The sequence below is a fragment of the Triplophysa rosa genome, linkage group LG7 (assembly GCF_024868665.1).
Source record: "Triplophysa rosa linkage group LG7, Trosa_1v2, whole genome shotgun sequence".
In the NCBI taxonomy this organism is placed as follows: domain Eukaryota; kingdom Metazoa; phylum Chordata; class Actinopteri; order Cypriniformes; family Nemacheilidae; genus Triplophysa; species Triplophysa rosa.
The window spans coordinates 18827132-18842271 of record NC_079896.1 but is presented as its reverse complement, the minus strand read 5'-3'; positions in this window follow the sequence as shown (position 1 = coordinate 18842271).

Here is a 15140-nt window from a genome sequence, read left to right as displayed (position 1 = left end):
CATCTTAGACTTACGCACCATTTTCCAAAACCATTGTAACTTTTCAAGTGCTTAGTAGATCTACGAGTGCTCTGGGGTAATCGTAAATCCCTAAGTGAATCGTAAAACAGATTTATGAGGTCACCTGCAGGGCAACTGGAGAATTACACCTAAACTAACATTACTGTATGTGACATCATGAAAGAAAGTTACCTATTTGTCAGTTATGGTGACCCATAACCGAAATTTTACTTATGCATTTAACCCATCCAGTGAGTAGTGAACACAAGTCGTGAACAGACCGTCGTGAACCCGGTGGCCTCGACCCCGGAAGGGAACCCGGCGGCCTCGACCCTGGAGGAGAATCCGGCGGCCTCGACCCTGGAGGGGAATCCGGTGGCTTCAACCCTCCCGCTGTGATCCATCTGTCTGCTGGGTCCTATTCTGGCTGGTTCATTCTGTCAAGATCGGGGGTGAGCAAGGACAGAGGACCCAGGCGCAGACAGCGGGTAAGAGGTTAAAAAGATGTTTAATGATAACAAAGACAAAACCAAAAACCCACGAGGGGGTAAAATAACAAAACAGGGGAATATAACAACATGACAAGACAGGACTAAGACTAACTACACTTAAACAAGACTAAAGTTAACATTAGCCATGAACTACAAATAACAAAACTAGACTTGACTTGACTTGACTTGACTTGACTTGACAAGGCACAGGAACTCACCATACAAATCACAATGAACCGGCACAAGACAGAAAACACAAGGGCATTATAAAGGGGATAAATCAAGAGGGGAACAGGTGCAGGGCATGAACTAATTAACGATCAATAATGAGGAAACGAGAGGGCGGGAACAGAGAGAGAGAGTGTATGGCAAGCCACAACAACAATAAATGTCTCTCTCCACACAAAACATGAGTCTCTGCCATGATCCTGCCACAAGACCAAGAAAGACATGACATTATGAGGCAGAATCATGACATCAACATAACAAAATACAATATTTTTGTCTACTATGGTTGGGAATAATGCCCCAGAACTGAAAATTGCAAACATTCTAACAAATATCTCTGTGTTCAACAGAACAAAGAAATTCTGGTTTGGAACTACTTGAGGGTGAGTAAATGGTGACAGAATTGTCATTTTTGGGTGAACTTTGCCTTTAATGTACATCAGGGATGCCTTGGGTGAACTTTGCCTTTAATGTACTTCAGGGATGCCCAGCTGCTCCAGGAGATCTAGAGCATTTTCCAAACAGAAGTGAGCATCCCTATGCCCTACTCTCTTCGAAGGGCTGAGCCCTTGAAGTGAACTGTTTGAAGGGTATAGGGCATTAGTGTCTCTTGTGTATGCATTTGGAACTCCCTTCACAAAGGGAATGACTGGCCAAATGTTACCTTGGCAACACTGCATGTGCACTCTGAATCCAGCACTCAGTTGTTGAAAATAAACAATATATGTAATATTTCTTGTTGAATATTCAGAATCAGAATAAGAAAGAGCTTTATTGCCAAGTATGTTTGCACATACAAAGAATATGTTTTGGTGACAGGAGCATCCAGTACACAGAAACAGCAACAACAGTACACAGAGACCATAACACAATAGAATACAGTACACAATGATTTAAATAAGGGCCTATGGGTATAAAAAATAAGAAATACAATACAATAAACATAAGATAAAGATATAGAGAGTAAAGCTGTGTGTGTATGTAAATATGTACAAGTAAAAAAATAAGAATAGACTATTGTAGTACAAGGTATGCGCTATGTACAGCAGAATGAAATATAATTTACAGAAAAAGTTGTATAAAAATAGATAGTGTATTATCTGTAGGATATAATTAATATTGCATATATCATATATATGCTATTATATGCATATATATGCAAATATAATGAGTTATTAATTGCACGGAGGGTAAAAAACATTTAACTGTTCAAGAGTTAGATGGCCTGAGGGATGAAGCTGTTTTTGTGTCTGGTTGTTTTGGTGCTCAGTGCTCTGTAGCGCCGACCAGACGGCAGCATTGTGATGAGATGATGGCTTGGATGTGAGAGGTCTAGGGTGATTTTCTGAGCCCTTTTCCTCACTCTTGATATATACAATTCTTGGAGGGTGGGCAGGGGAGCACCAATGATCTTCTCAGCAGTCCGAACCGTCCTCTGTAGTCTTCTGATGTCTGACTTTGTGGCTGAGCCAAACCAGACAGTGATGGATGTGCAGAGGACAGACTCTATGACTGCTGAGTAAAACTGTTTTAACAGAGTTTGTGGTAGGTTGAACTTCTTAAGCTGATGTAAGAAGTACAACCTCTGCTGGGCTTTTTTAGCAATGGAGCCAATGTGATTGAACCACTTCAGGTCCTGAGAGATGATGGTGCCCAGGAACCTGAATGACTCCACTGCTACCAGTGCTGTTCATGATGGTGAGAGGGGGGAGTGCAGGGGGGTTTCTCCTGAAATCCACAATCGTCTCCACTCTTAAGCGTGTTCAGCTCCAAGTTGTTATGACTGCACCAGACAGACAGCTGCTCAACCTCCTGTCTGTACGCAGACTCATCAACATTCTGGATGAGGCCAATGAGTGTGGTGTCGTCTGCGAACTTCAGAAGTATGACAGAAGGGTCCTGGGCAGTGCAGTCATTGGTGTACATGGAGAGGAGCAGTGGGGAGAGCCCGTGCTGATTGTGTGGGTGATGGATGTGAGTTTCCCCATTCTCACTAACTATTGCCTGTCTGTCAGAAAGCTGGTGATCCACTGACAGATAGAGCCAGGAAGAGATAGCTGAGTTAACTTTGTCTGGAGCAGTGATGGGATGATGGTGTTGAAAGCGGAGCTGAAGTCCACAAACAGGATCCTCACATAGGTCCCTGGTCTATCCAGATTCAGGTTCAGATTCAGGACAAAATGTGTTGAAGATTTTATTGACCAAAATATAAAGGCATTACTTTACTATTATAAATCTATCTTTAAGATCTGGTCTTTGTTAGTTCATCTCTAGTCGTAAATACCAGAGTCCTTGTTATTAAGCCCCCCTCACCAGCTAGGAATGCTGAGGTCAGACATCTGTTTCAAATTATAATGGTAACCCCCAATAACTTAGGTGTGTGTGTGTGTGTGTGTGTGTGTGTGTGTGTGTGTGTGTGTGTGTGTGTGTGTAAGGACACTATAAAGGTCTTCCCCAAACCAGAGTTGGGCAGTTGCATTGCAATCCAACTCGGTTTTGTTTCAACTTTGTGACAATAAAGTCTAACTACTTTTGGTTTCAAAACCTTGACTCAATAGTCGTTCTTCAGAATCAAAAGAAGAAAAACACAACATTTTGGTGTCAGAAGTGGGATTCTCAGAAAGAGCAGTAAGGTAGACCACGGTGGGCAGCATCTGGACGAGCAAAACAACAATTTGGCCAAGGTGAGCAGTTTTTGCTTATAATAGTTAGGTTGTGTTGTTTGCCAGAGACGTGGTGAGACATTTTAAGTTCTTCTAAATTCATCGAACTAAATTGAATAGAAAAATCTATAATGAAAGATTTAAAGGGGTTTTGATTCCAAAAGAGTAAAAATGGGTGTGTGTTTAAATTGTGTTTGATGAGATCTGTGTGAGCATGACTGAAGTGTGACTGTGGCCATAATCTTTGGAATATAATTGATAGTACACGTGAGAAGAATAAATAAATCCTGTAAATAAAGAAATAAATATATACATATAATCCCTGTATAAAGGGACAAAGATAAAGTATAAACACATAAAACCTATGAATAAAGAGACACAGAATGAATGCATAAATCTCTAAAAATAAAGAGATAAGGATGTTAGAGAATATGAGCCCTAAATGAATAAAGGGACTGGTATGAATGACGAATATTACTTGCTTAAAGTCTTACCGGTATAAGTTAATGTGACAAAGTCTATTATTGTTTATAAGGTATATAACAAGTTATAAAAATTGTGAATACTCTGTGATTGGTTGGAAAATGATGTGTAAAATTTAGGATTGAGGAAAAAGTGGCTTATATTGCTGTTTGATATTAATTAAAAGAAAAATTGGTATCACTTTGAGAATCTGTATTAAATTGAATACTTGGGAAAAATAAAAAGTTGGTAAAAAGAAAGAGTTTTGTAAATCAGAGAATTTTGACAAAGTTTTTGAGTGAAAAAAAAAACTATTAAAAGTGGAAACTTTGCTGTATTGAAAAATTATGGCAGCAACTCCTGTAGAACTGCTGGGATTAAAATATCCCTTGTGTAAAGAACTTATTAATAATATCTAAAAAAAATGGCAGAAAAGAACTAAAAAAATGATCACGAACTGGCCGAAAGAGGGTTCTTTTGATGTGGCTTTGTGTGGAGAAATGGAAACATTGGTAAAAAATCACAAAATTAAAGAGATGAATAAAAACATAAAAAGAGACAGGAAAAAAGAGAAAAAGTACAAGAAGTTTTATGATTGTTTAAGAAAGAAGGACAAATTTTACTCAAACAGGCAAGGAAAATGATCCAAGAAACACAAAAGGATCATGTGTGTGTGTCAGAGAATGTGTGTGTAGAGCCCCCACCCTATATGGCCTCCGAGAGTCAATTTCCATTACTCAAAATGGTGGTGGAGGTGTCTGGTGAAATGCAAGTAGAGGGGGAAGTAGAGTTAAGTGAAGAAAGACAGTAGGGGCCAGTTGTAAGACCAAAAACCAGACCAGCTCAAAGCGAGCAGCAAAGCTCATATTTAGACTGTTATAAAAACGTACGAACAGCTTTAGAGAAAGTAAAATCAAAGTATGTTCAAGAAATGCCAGATGAGAAACCATCTGAACAAAAAAAAAAGATTAGAAGCAGAAATTCAAAAAGAAACAAGGCTATTAGAAGAAAAGCTTAAAAAAAGTATGAAAGAAGCAAAACAATTTATGGATGAGGCAAGTGGAATGGGTGAAACTAGTGGATTATTCAGAAGAAGAAGTGTAACACAAGAGAATGAAGGGGAGGAAGATGAAAGGGAGATCTTATCAGATGAAGGACTGTGGTCACGTGATAAAGATGAAGGACGGCTTAGGCCGCTAGACAAACAACTTCCTATATTAATTAAAGGAGATCAGGGACAATATATACCATGGGCTTCACAGGATCTAGAGGGGTTGGTCGCTCGCCTCCCTGACATGAACGAGGGTGCTAGCAAGTTTATTAGGCTTTTTGAAGATGAGTCTATGGGCACACTTCTAGCTGTGGGGGACATCAAAACACTCCTGGAGACATTTGAAACGATGGAAACAAGAGACTGAAGGGAATCCAGAAGTAGACCCTCTAATGGCTACATTGTTCAGAAATGCTATAGTAGAAGCCATGCCACAAGCTGTAAAAAGCAAATTACAGGACGTAGTCGGTTTGACTTCAAAAACGCACAAAGAGTTCTGCGACCATATTTCGCACTCTGTGGAAAAAATGAACAAAAGCTCCAGAATCAAGAAAAAGAACTACAAAGGAAGTTAACTCAAATGCAGATTGAAGAACTAACAGACAGAAATAAGAAAAAGACTCAGGCAATTGTAACGCAACAGGAATCTAACCAAATGACTGTAATGGCTCCTTTGAATGCTACCCAACCAGCTGTCCAAACACTTCAGAGCAGGCACCTCTGGGGGAGTTGCAGAGAAGACCAACACCAAATGGACAGAGAGGGAGAGGCAATTTTCCTCCAGGAATGTGCTATGGGTGTGGCCAAATGGGACATAATAGACGCAAATGTACAATAAACCCATGGCCCCTCAGGGGTGGAAGGGGATAGGTGGCCAAGCACCTAACAGGGGTCCTGTGAACTCCTGGGTGGGCACAAATCAAGACTACTAGAGTTGCCCAGAGAATCCTAAAGGGGAGAGTCAGCTTCCAATTTTAACAACTAATGCAAATCAAGAACCAATATTACAAATTGAAATAGAAGGGAAAACTATACCAATGATGAAAGACACAGGAGCAGTTTATACATGTGTCAATCAAATTATGCACCACACCTCCCCCTGTCTGGAAAATTTGTAAAGACAGTAGGATTCTCGGGGAAAATACAGCTAATTCCAATGACTGCTCCAATTTCCTTACAAACGAAAAATAAAAGTGTAACCATGCCAGTCCTAATATCAGATCAGACTCCTATTAATCTGTTAGGAAGAGATGCATTGTGTAAATTGGGTTTACAAATTTGGTGTTCAACAGAGGGATTGTATGTTGATATGGTGGGAACTCAAATGACTATATCTGAGCCAAAAGCAAATGTATACTGGATAGGACAAATAGAGGATGATGTGAGACAGACGATTAATAAATGGGGTAGATTCATTGAAGCACAGTTCCCTGAAGCACAGACACCCAAGTCAGGATTTCACTGCACAATGAACTATGACCCCACGAGGAATGCAGACACAGAAAACAAATGGCAGGAAGGAACTAAAGAACAAAAAATTGAAATGATCTCATAATATATCATAATAAGTAAACGGGGCAGCCATGAAAATAATTGAAAATGATTTCATAACGAAATGGTTCAATGTAGAAGATTCTATTCCACATATATCTTTATATGTAGGGAAAAATTGGAAAGCAAAAGATTTAGGACCAATGATGAAAAAAGCTGCACAATGTAAATGGGAGCCTACAATAAATCCATTGATTTATCATTCTGCTAACAAGAATTACATAAAAATATTGTGTGGTACTTATTTGCTAGGTATTCCTCAGGAAGTTGTCATTAACCAAAAACAACAAGTACAAATGATGTCAGTACCAGAAGTAGAGACTAATTCTACTGAACTTTTAGAAGAAGTTGAACAACAAGTGCCAACTGAACTATGGTCTCAGCATGAGACGGATATAGGGTTAGTGAAATCAGCCTGCCCTGTACAAGTGCAACTTAAACCAAATGCACGCTTGCCCAGGAAAATGCAATATCCTTTAAGCAGAGAGGCTGAATTAGGTATAAAGGATACAACTGAAAGACTAGTTAAATCCGGAGTGTTAATAGAAACAAACAGTTATTGCAACACTCCCATTTAAACAAAACAAAATGGCGTCTTGTACATGATTTGAGAGCAATTAATGATATAGTAGAGGATTGTCCAGCTGATGTTCCTAACCCACACACGCTGCTAACAAATGTCCCTCCTAATGCCAAATATTTTACGGTAATTGATCTTTGTTCTGCATTTTTTAGCATTCCCGTGGCAGAGGAAAGTAGACACCTGTTTGCGTTTACTTATGCAGGTAAACAATATTCTTATAAACGTCTACTGATGGGTTTTAAGAATTCGCCCCATATATTTAATCAGGTTCTCAAAGCTGATTTAGAAGACCTTATGCTAGATAGCACAATAATTCAATATATGGATGATGTAATGGTGTGTTCAACATCACTGGAACAGTGTCATAGAGATTCCATTAAAGTGCTAACAAAATTATCCCAAGAAGGTCACAAAGTGTCTAAAACCAAGCTGCAATATTGCCTGCCACAGGTTGAATACTTAGGGCGATTAATCTCATATGGAACAAAAGCCATAGCGCCAACGCACTTAGAAGGCATAAGTAAAGCACCATTGCCACAAACCGTAGGACAGATGATGACCTTTTTAGGAATTATTGGTTTCAGTAGTGATTGGATAGAAGAGTATGCTATAAAAACAGCTCCATTGAGAGACCTTATGAAGCAAGCAGGACTGCAGAACTTAAATGCTTCATTAACATGGCATACTGATGCCTCGATAGCTTTCGAGACCATTAAGAAAGAGCTACAAGGAGAACCTGTCTTAAGTGTACCAGATTATACCAAACCATTTCATCTGTATGTGTCTAACAGAGCTGATGGATTTGCATCAGCTATATTAATGCAGGAGACGTGCACTGGTAGGTGCTATAGTACTAGTACTAAATTAAATAGTACTAAATTAGACAATGTAGCTACCCTTACCCTCCATGTTATCCTCCATGTTATCAACAAGGTCTTGCAGCCGTAAATCTGTCACGGTCCTGCATTCTTGGTTCTGTATTTCTAGTCATGTAGCAGAATCGGGACTGAGCCCTTAGGTTCTATGTGAGAAAGCCATGAGACGTTTATGTTTTTGACATCTCATGTGTTTTCTGGTGTCTTGTCATTGGCCCCGCCCCTCTCGTTTCTTGTATTGCTTTCCTCCCATGTCTAATGTTCCTCACCTGCCTCTCGTTATCTCCCTTTGTTTGTTCCTCTATAAATGCCCTCTTGTTTCATTGTCCTGTGCTCGTTCGTTGTACTTGTTCCTGTCCATACCAGTGTTCTGTGTAATATTCCAAGTCAAGTCGAGTTTTGTAAGTCTGTTATTTAGCGTTTGTCTAGTGTTGTTCAGTTTACCCAGTCTTAGTTAATCTATGTCCTGTCTGCTGCATGTTATCTTGTTTTCTTGGTTTTTCCCCATCGTGGGTGTTTTGTTTTATACTTTTGTTTTCAATAAATATATTCTTTGTTAACCCCTTACGTCCTGGTCGCCTGCAATTGGGTTCTCCGCCACGCAAGCCGTGACAAAATCAGGCATATGAAAAAGCCTCGAGAATAACTATGGGATACCCTGTTATCATATATACACATCATAAAACTGCAGAATTAATTGAACAAGGAAAATTTGTGTTGACTCCAGCACGAACTTTAGCATATCTTACTTACATATCCTGATGTTACTATTAAACGATGTAACACTGTTTTTTTTTTTTGTCAAATAAGTTTTATTGAAGACACAAATTAAGAAGAGTTACAATCTTACATAATTGTCTCTTTTACCATAAACATACCAACAAATAAGAGAAAACAAAAAATAAAAAATAAAAAAGGAAAATATAAACATTATTTAACAAATCACATGAGTCACCAACCCTCCCCTACCTGACCTGTATTATTTTAATTGTAGAATACAATGAGAAGTGTTAAGGCATTACATTGACAAGAGATGCATTAGTCCATAGAATTTCCTTCAAGATAACAGAAAAAGGGGTTCCAGATTTTGACAAACTGTTCATAATTATCCTTCAAGCAGTACCTAATTCGTTCCATGTGTAAAGTAGAGGTCATTGCTTCAAGCCATAACTTGACCGTCGGAGGCTCCTTTTTTTCCAGAACAACAGAATTAACTGCTTGGCAATAATTAAACTATGTGTAAGCAGTTTGTGTTGTACTCCTGAGAATGGATACATATGTTCAGAGAGTCCCATAATAATAAGCATCGGATCCGGCTGTATTTGCACCTCAAATATTTGTGAGAGTGCTTCAAAAATATTATTCCAGAAATTCTGTAACTTGAAACAAAAAATAAAAGTGTGGAACAGATCAGCATCTGCTGAGTTACATTTGTCACAGAGAGGTGAAACATTTTGGAAAATTCTTTTTTGAATAATGTAGTCTGTGGATGATTTTAAACTGAATAAGGTTATGCCTAGAATTAATAGATTGTTCACTGATTTCCTCTAAACTGTTCTGCCATATTTCCTCAGAAATGTCCACTCCTAGTTCTTTCTCCCATTCTTCTTCAAGAAATCTAGTTGAGGGAGGATTAAAGGATTGTAACAGGTTATAAATTATCTGTAACGCATCTTTTCTACCTTTACACTGGGTAAGGCATCTATCAATAATTGAGGGTGAAGCGTTGTCTAACGAGGATGTATGTACATGTATATAATTCTGAATCTGTAAAAATCTAAAAAAGTATTTCTGATGAAATTTAAATTTATCTTGCAGCTGACTAAATGATGCCAGAGCCCCATCAATAAAAAGGTCACCAATAGTACGTACACCTATTTCTTCCCATTGTGCAAAGGTCCCGTCTAATCTTGATGGTTTAAAAGATGGGTTCCTAGCAATAGGCATCGAAAAAGATAATGACTTAATCTTAAAATAATCTCTTATCTGTTTCCAGATATGAAGAATATTACGAATTACGATACTACTATCGAAGGCAGAGTGATCTAGAGTAACTGGCGAGAGAATCACCGCTCCTGGATTGTAAGGATAACATTGATCACAAAATATTTGGTGCCAATTTGGAGAGTCCCTGTGATAATCCAAGCACATTGAAATTATCTTAATGTGAGAAACCCAATAATAAAGACGAAAGTCTGGGAGAGCCAGACCTCCCTCTTGTTTAGGTTTAGACAGATGTGCCTTCTTAGTTCTGTGGTTCTTATACCCCCACAAGAATGAGAGAATAATTGAGTCTAATTTGTTAAAGAATGATTTAGGAAGGAAGATTGGAATATTCTGAAATAGATACATTATCTGCGGTAAAAATACAATTTTAATTGCATTTATTCTGCAGATTAAAGAGATCGGGAGTGTTCTCCAAAATTGTATATTGGCTTGTAATTTGACAATTAAAGGGGAGAAATTAGCTTTTAAGAGAGAAGAATATTTGCTAGTAACCACAATTCCGAGATAAGTGAAATTTTCCAGTGAAACTTTAAATGGTGAGGATTGTATTGACGACAAATCTTTCAGACCAATGGGCATAAAATCACTTTTATTTAAATTCACTTTAAAGCCTGAAAGCCTCCCAAAAGCATTAATGATTTGTAGAATAGCTGGCAGACTCACATGGGGTTTGGTAATATATAACAATATATCATCTGCATATAAAGATATTTTGTTGACTGTATTAATAGTGTTAAAGCCGTGAACCGAGGGGTCAGAACGAATATATTGTGCAAGGGGCTCTACGGACAACGCAAATAAGAGAGGAGAGAGGGGGCATCCTTGCCTGGTCCCTCTTTGAAGATTGAAGGGGTCAGACAAAGTATTATTAGTTAGAACCTTAGCTTTAGGGCTTTTATACAAAATCTTCATCCAATCTATGAATCTGTCACCCACACCAAATTTTTCTATTACTGCGAGAAGAAAATGCCATTCCACTCGATCAAAAGCTTTTTCAGCATCGAGAGAAAGTATTACCAGGTTATCTTGCTTAACTTTAGGGTGGTGCATTATGTTAAAAAGGCATCTAGTGTTCTGCGTGACATTCCTACCAGGTATGAATCCATTTTGATCTGGATGAATTAGACTACTAATTAATCTACCAAGTCTATTTGCGAAAATCTTTAACAATATTTTCTGATCTACATTAAGGAGAGAGATCAGTCTATATCCTTCCACTTCCTATGTATTTTTACCTTTTTTGGGAATAACAGTTATGATTGCTTCGCTGAATGTTGAGGGTAGCCCCTCCACTAATGCCTCCTCAAATGTTCTGAGTAGGTAGGGGGAGAGTATTTCCTTAAATTCCTTATACAGATCAGAAGGCAGGCCATCTGGACCTGGGGTCTTACAACTCTTTAGAGAATTTAATGTGTCTTTTAATTCGTTCAATGATATATCTTAATTTAGGGAGTCTCGTTCATCCTGAGTAAGAGAGGGAAGACTACATTTATTTAGAAACTCATTCATAGCTTGTACATCAGTGCATGCGTCCGAAGAGTATAAAGTTGAATAAAATTCTTTAAAGCAATTATTTATGTCCTTAGACGATGTACATTGTGTTCCGAGTTTTGTCTTGATCGTATGAATTGTCTTATCATTTTCTAATTTTCGGCTCTCTTGGCAGAAGATCTGTCCAGGTATGCATCTAAAACACAATTAAAGTCCCCCCCATGACAAGATTAGTTTGAGACACATTAGGGATATAGTCAAACACTTTCTTAAAAAAATCTGGATCGTCGTAATTTGGGGCATAGATGTTTACTAAAGTAATAGGAAGGGAGTGCATTACGCCAGACACTATAATGTACCGCCCATCTTTATCGGTTTTCCAAGTTATACGTTTAAATGGCACGCCTTTTCGTATTAAGATTGCAACCACCCGAGCTTTAGCGAAAAAATTTGACTGATATACAGTATACTTCCTATCCACCTGCATTTCAACTTGCTGTTGAAATCTGATTTCAGGTGTGTTTCCTGTAGAAAAATTACATCGGCAGAGAGGGTTTTCAAGTGTGCTAAAACCTTACTTCTTTTAATAGGATGATTTAAACCATTCACATTCCATGATGCAAAAACAAGCCCTTGTTTGTTACCTGATGTTGCAACTTTACTCTGCATTATAAAGAACTAAATATAATGTCCTCACATATTCTACCATTTGAAATGTCTCAAACAGGTGAGTTTGTCTGTGAGTTGCTCTACCACCTGCGTCAAACGGCCCACTTCTTGTTCGAGCTTGGCTACCATATCTTAAGAAATGGAAGCGTTAGTTTCAAAATCCGCCATCTTTGCAGCATGTTCGTCCACCGTGACTTTAACAACCGAAAGAGCAGAACTGGCTTCTTGTTGGAACGCTGTCAGTTCTCCGCGAATGGAGACAGCCAGTTGGTCAATCTTGGATTCTATCATCTCTCCGATGTCCGATTTAACTGAGCGTATCTCCGAACGCAGAGTAGAGATTGCATGAAGAATCGCTGCATTACCCTCGTCCTGAGTATGTTCAGCCCGTACGTCTTCTGTAGTCGAGTCCGAGGCAGACGCGGCCTGCTCCGCTACTTTACGAGTATTGACTGGCATGCTTAATTATCAATTCAATGAATCACCAGCTCCGGCAAAATAAAGTATAAATCAAAGCTCTGTTCTTTTCTTAACAATAAAATAATATTTAGAAGAAAATGAAAAGATGTTCCGGCTGTGTTTGATAGGATTTAATGCAGAGCTGACATAATACGCGTGCTACCCGCTCATGTTGATACCAGAAGTCCCCAATGTAACACTGTTAATCCATCAGAATTAATTCCCTTGGTTTACGAAGGCAAACCGCATGATTGTGTGGCTAATGCATTAGCTTTTACTAGATTAAGACCAGATCTTGAGTCTATTCCAATTCCCGAAGCACAAGTTTCCTACTTTGTAGATGGATCCAGCTTTAGAGATCACGTGGGAATACATACTGGATATGCAGTGGTACAAAAAGACGGAAATAATTTTGTGCCAGTAATATCTCAACACTGCACACAGCCTTGCTCTGCTCAACTAGCAGAATTAAAAGCCCTTACAGCTGCATGCCAATTAGTGAAAGGACACAACGCAAGTATCTACACCGATTCAGCTTATTCACATGGTGTTTGCCATCTATTTGGAGCAGTATGGAAACAAAGAGGTTTTAAAAGGAGTGATGGAACTCCCATTCAGCATGCTGAACAAATAGGGCAACTAATACATGCTATGACGCTACCAAAACGATTAGCTATCTGTCATGGTTCTGCCCCACCTTGTCTTGCTTCTCTTGACCTAGTGGCAGAACCATGATAGAACCTCTTGTTTTATGTGGAGAGTGACGTTTTGTCCCTGATGGTCTTCCACTCTCCGGTGTGGCGTCTCTGTTCCCGCCCTTTCATCTCGTTATTGTTTGTTAATTAGTTCATGTCCTGCACCTGTCCCCTCTTGATTTATCCCCTTTATAATGCCCTTGTGTCTTCTGTCTCGTGCTGGTTCATTGTTCTGTTGCGTTGTGTTTGTGTCATGTGGGTGAGTTACTGTTCTGTAGTTAGTTTAGTTTATTGTGGTTATGGCAAGTGTTGTTATTATTTCTAGTCTAGTTAGTCCCTGTCCTTGTTGCTATGTTTTGTTATGTTCCCCCACGTGGGTCTTTGTTTTGTATTTTTAGATATAATTAAAGTCTGTCTTGTTAACCCCTTACCCGTTGTCTGCACTTGGGTCCTCTGTCCATGTATCCTTGTCTCCGTGTCTCACCCTGAGAACCGTGACAGAATGAACCAGCCATTTTGGACCCAGCAGACAGAGGGATCTCAGCGGGAGGGGTCGATGCCGCCGGACTCCCTTCCAGGGTTGAATCCGCCGGACTCCCTTGGAGGGTAGAGGCCGCCGGGCTCCAGTCCAGAGTCGGGACCGCCGGACTCCCTTCCGGGGTCGAGACTGCCGGAACCCCGTCCAGGATCGAGACTGCCGGGCTTCCTTCCAGGGTTGAGGTCGTCGGATTCCCCTCCAGGGTTGAGGCCGCCGGTGTCCTGTTCCCGCTGAAGATCCCTGCCGGCCTCCCAGCTGGTGCCCAGGCCTGTCGAGTCGACTGTTTGTGTGTGTTTGTCCTTGTTTGCTGCCCAGCTGCCAGAGAGCGCTGCCCAGCCGTCGGAGATGCTGCCCAGCTGCCAGAGAGCACTGCCCAGCCGCCGACATCCTGTCCTGTCATGTCGACATCCAGGCCTGCCCAGCCGGTGATAGCTGGTCTCCCAGCCGGCCATCCAGCCGGCGCCATGTCCTGTCCAGCCGGCCATCCAGCCGGCGCCATGTCCTGTCCAGCCGGCCATCCAGCCGGCGCCATGTCCTGTCCAGCCGGCCATCCAGCCGGCGCCATGTCCTGTCCAGCCGGCCATCCAGCCGGCGCCATGTCCTGTCCAGCCGGCCATCCAGCCGGCGCCATGTCCTGTCCAGCCGGCCTTCCAGCCGGCGCCATGTCCTGTCCAGCCGGCCTTCCAGCCGGCGCCATGTCCTGTCCAGCCGGCCTTCCAGCCGGCGCCATGTCCTGTCCAGCCGGCCTTCCAGCCGGCGCCATGTCCTGTCCAGCCGGCCTTCCAGCCGGCGCCATGTCCTGTCCAGCCGGCCTTCCAGCCGGCGCCATGTCCTGTCCAGCCGGCCTTCCAGCCGGCGCCATGTCCTGTCCAGCCGGCCTTCCAGCCGGCGCCATGTCCTGTCCAGCCGGCCTTCCAGCCGGCGCCATGTCCTGTCCAGCCGGCCTTCCAGCCGGCGCCATGTCCTGTCCAGCCGGCCTTCCAGCCGGCGCCATGTCCTGTCCAGCCGGCCTTCCAGCCGGCGCCATGTCCTGTCCAGCCGGCCTTCCAGCCGGCGCCATGTCCTGTCCAGCCGGCCTTCCAGCCGGCGCCATGTACTGTCCGGCCGGCCATCCAGCCGGCACCATGTGTTGTCCAGCCGGCCTTCGTGCCGGCACCATGTTTTTGTTTGGACTTTTTTTCCTATGTATCACGTTTTTGGTCATGTTTGTATAGTTATGTTTTATGTCACAGTCTGTGTAGTCTTGTTTGTTCCTTGAGGAGCATCAGGATGCTGCTCCTTAAGGAGGGGCTTATGTCATGGTTCTGCCCCACCTTGTCTTGCTTCTCTTGACCTAGTGGCAGAACCATGATAGAACCTCTTGTTTTATGTGGAGAG